Here is a 4,720-nt window from a genome sequence, read left to right as displayed (position 1 = left end):
TATAAAAAACAAATCAACCCAAAAATCATTTTTTACTTAGTATTTATGCTTTGTTGTCCATTAAAAATATGTTTTTAAAAATCTTAACCCAAAAATGTTTTTTTGTTTTGTTGTACATTAAAAAAATCTTTAAAAAATTCTTAACCCAAACATTTTTTACTAAGTATTTTTGCTTTGAATATTATGCATTAGAATATTTGTAAAAAAAAATCTTAACCCAAAAATGTATTTTTGTTTTGTCCATTAAAAATATATATAAAAAATTCTTAATCCCCCAAAAAATGTAATATGTATTTTTTCTTTGTTGTCCATTAAAAATATTTAAATAAAAATCTTAACAAAAATATTTAAATAAAAATCTTAACCAAAATATTTATTTTTGCTTTGTTATCCATTAAAAATATATAAATATTCTTAACTTTTACTTTTGCTTTGTTGTCAAAATTGAAATTTTATATAATAAAAAGATATAAAAAAATCTAAAAAAAAACAAAAAAAATTTACTAAGTATTTTTGCTTTGTTGTCCATTAAAAATATTTTAAAACAAATCTTAACCCAAAAACTTATTTTTGGTTTGTTGCCCATTAAAAATATATATTTTTAAATCTTAACCAAAAAAATTTTTTTTGCTTTGTTAGCCATTAAAAATATATAAATATTCTTAACCAAAAAAAATTAAAATAAATTACTAAGTACTTTTGCTTTGTTGTCAAAATTGAAATTTTATATAATAAAAAGATATAAATATTCTTAACCAAATTATTTTTACAATTTTACTAAGTACTTTTGCTTTGTTGTCCATTAAAAATATATATAAAAATGTAACCAAAAATTTTTTTTTACTTAGTATTTTCAAAATCATTAGCGAGTTTGTGTTTAAAACGGGAACAAATATCGGCCAATCGGAGTCAGAAAAATAATCTTGTTTTCTCTTTGAATTAAGATTATTTTTCTGACTCCACTGTCAGATATCAGTTCTTGTTTTAAACACAAACTCACTTCATTTTGATTCATTTTTCAGACTTAATATCTTCAGTCATTTTGTTTCTCCAGTAAATGTATCTTGATTTAAGAAAAACTCACAGCCAAAAAATACCTTTAGATCCTGGTGAATTATTGGACGCTGCACGCCAAAACATTTATTTTGCTTTGTTGTCCATTACAAATATTTGTAAAAATTTAATTGAAAAAAATGGTTAACATAGTTTTCCAAGAAAATACTATTTCAGTTTTTCGACTAAATTTCTACTAATGAAGTTGCTGTTTCTTTATAAATATCAGAGAAATGTACTTATAATTTATCAGTGGAAATGACAGTAAATCCTGTATGATTATTTCTGTCTACATTTAATACAGAAGCTGAACGACTGCAGATATGACTAGACTGACTCGAATTAAACATTCAGTGAAATCACGATCATTTAAAGTTCATGGAACACAATCACCAGTTTAATGTAAATCAAAGTTTGGTCATTACTTTATTCACAAGAACATTTTTTGGCCGGTTGTTTCTGTACAAACATGTTGAAATCATGCAAACGAAAGATGGATTTGAGCCGAACACATCTTGAAAACACAGCACAGAGTTTCACATGATTCATAAAAACTAAATAGATTCTGTGTGTTTAGAAAAGGAGTGACTTTGGTTTGAGTGAAACATCATAAAGCTTCTCCATGATTTAAAAAGAGTCTCATGATCATATTAAAGCTCTGAGAAACACAAGATAGAAAGTTCAAAAACAAAGTAAACGCTCAACATTCAGTCCGCTGTGATTCTCTTTACAAGGCGCTTCATACAGAGCTGAAATATTAAATAATAATAATAATTGTCAAAAGTGCCGTACAGCATGATATGGGAGAAATATAATATTCATAATTTACATTTTATACAAAGAAAAGTCATTTTTGGTGAAGCAGTCGCTGCCCTTGTAAGTCATGCTGTAGAATGGTGCGATTACACACACACACACGTCCTCATAAAGCACTCAAACACACACACACATATATATATGAATCATTTCTGTATGCTCTGAGCCTAAACACTGCAGAAAATTATGCTCTTAGTATCTTTCTCTCGTTTTACAGAACAAATATCTTAATAAATGTTTGTCTGTACATGATATATATGTGTGTGTACTGTGTATAATTATTTTGTATATATATACACACATATGAATGTAATATTTGCATGTATATACTGTCAATATATTTATATTAAATATAAATATTTTATATATAAATAACTATTTTTTCTTAAATATATGCATGCATGTGTGTGTATTTATATATATAAAAAATGTATACACAGTACACACACACATATATATCATGTACACTTTTATTTTGGATGCGCTTAATCGTTGCACAGCACTAATATATACATCTGTGAAATAATCTTAGGAAAATAATCTGGAATTAAGATTCCATTTGCAGACATTTGTTCATTTTGATTCATAATATCTTAAATCTCCAGTAAATGCTTCTTAATTTAAGAATGTTTAGATATTTTGCAAACACTTTACAGTAAGGGTCCTACGGAGACCCCGAGGGGACATTTGCAACAAAACAAAAAAATATACAGACTTTCACGTGCGCACGAGAAACTATCGCGTGCTCATGCATTACAATTTCCAGTTTGCGTTATAGTGTCATCACTACAGATGTGGGATGGGATGAGATGAGTGTATGGATACAGCTGGATGCATGAAAGCCACTAGAAGACGAGTCTGTAACCGTCAGCCTACAGAAGGAGACCAGAGTGTGTGTGATGGAGATCAGTGGAGATGAAGAGACCAGAGTGTGTGTGATGGAGATCAGTGGAGATGAAGAGACCAGAGTGTGTGTGATGGAGATCAGTGGAGATGAAGAGACCAGAGTGTGTGTGATGGAGATCAGTGGAGATGAAGAAGAGGCTTCACTGAGGAAATAACTCATTTAATGAATCGAATCCACGAATCTTCAACACGTTTGGCGCTAAACAATACTTCTGTTGGGAATGATAGATTTGACTATGATAAAAGGTTATTTTATGAGATAATGCACAGAAGGGAATGTGGCCACAGGTACAAGATCCATTTGCGACATTACCATAGTATTTAATAGTAATATTGAGTGATATTGTATATGGTCTAAAGAAAGTATAAAATACAGATGTTTTCTTTCTTTGACTTTCAGCTTTACCAGTTATGATAAGACTTGAATTTTAACTGATGTACACTCACCTAAAGGATTATTCGGAACACCTGTTCAATTTCTCATTAATGCAATTATCTAATCAACCAATCACATGGCAGTTGCTTCAATGCATTTAGGGGTGTGGTCCTGGTCAAGACAATCTCCTGAACTCCAAACTGAATGTCAGAATGGGAAAGAAAGGTGATTTAAGCAATTTTGAGCGTGGCATGGTTGTTGGTGCCAGATGGGCCGGTCTGAGTATTTCACAATCTGCTCAGTTACTGGGATTTTCACGCACAACCATTTCTAGGGTTTACAAAGAAGGGTGTGAAAAGGGAAAAACATCCAGTATGCGGCAGTCCTGTGGGCGAAAATGCCTTGTTGATGCTAGAGGTCAGAGGAGAATGGGCTGACTGATTCAAGCTGATAGAAGAGCAACTTTGACTGAAATAACCACTCGTTACAACTGAGGTATGCAGCAAAGCATTTGTGAAGCCACAACACGCACAACCTTGAGGCGGATGGGCTACAACAGCAGAAGACCCCACCGGGTACCACTCATCTCCACTACAAATAAGAAAAAGAGGCTACAATTTGCACGAGCTCACCAAAATTGGACAGTTGAAGACTGGAAAAATGTTGCCTGGTCTGATGAGTCTCGATTTCTGTTGAGACATTCAGATGGTAGAGTCAGAATTTGGCGTAAACAGAATGAGAACATGGATCCATCATGCCTTGTTACTACTGTGCAGGCTGGTGGTGGTGGTGTAATGGTGTGGGGGATGTTTTCTTGGCACACTTTAGGCCCCTTAGTGCCAATTGGGCATCGTTTAAATGCCACGGCCTACCTGAGCATTGTTTCTGACCATGTCCATCCCTTTATGACCACCATGTACCCATCCTCTGATGGCTACTTCCAGCAGGATAATGCACCATGTCACAAAGCTCGAATCATTTCAAATTGGTTTCTTGAACATGACAATGAGTTCACTGTACTAAAATGGCCCCCACAGTCACCAGATCTCAACCCAATAGAGCATCTTTGGGATGTGGTGGAACGGGAGCTTCGTGCCCTGGATGTGCATCCCACAAATCTCCATCAACTGCAAGATGCTATCCTATCAATATGGGCCAACATTTCTAAAGAATGCTTTCAGCACCTTGTTGAATCAATGCCACGTAGAATTAAGGCAGTTCTGAAGGCGAAAGGGGGTCAAACACAGTATTAGTATGGTGTTCCTAATAATCCTTTAGGTGAGTGTATATGCATATGACGCTGATATTATGCATTTTAATGAATAAAGACAATATTAATTTAATTATAAATATTTGTATGTTTTTTAATTTAAATAAAACATTAAGTGTCGTGTCAGCTGTGTGCTTAATGATGATGATATAGCGCTGTGTCATGAATGATGGTATAAAAATATTTTTAATGAATTAAATATGTATTCAATTACAATGAAGTTTTTAGTGTAATCTTAAGTGTAGTTTTTGCGCCTGCAATGACTAGTGCTAATAGAGATATTCATGCTTTTCTTCCTA

Source organism: Leuciscus leuciscus (genome assembly GCF_965113295.1).
Source record: "Leuciscus leuciscus genome assembly, chromosome: 13".
Lineage (NCBI taxonomy): Eukaryota > Metazoa > Chordata > Actinopteri > Cypriniformes > Leuciscidae > Leuciscus > Leuciscus leuciscus.
Note: the sequence above shows the minus strand (reverse complement) of the source record.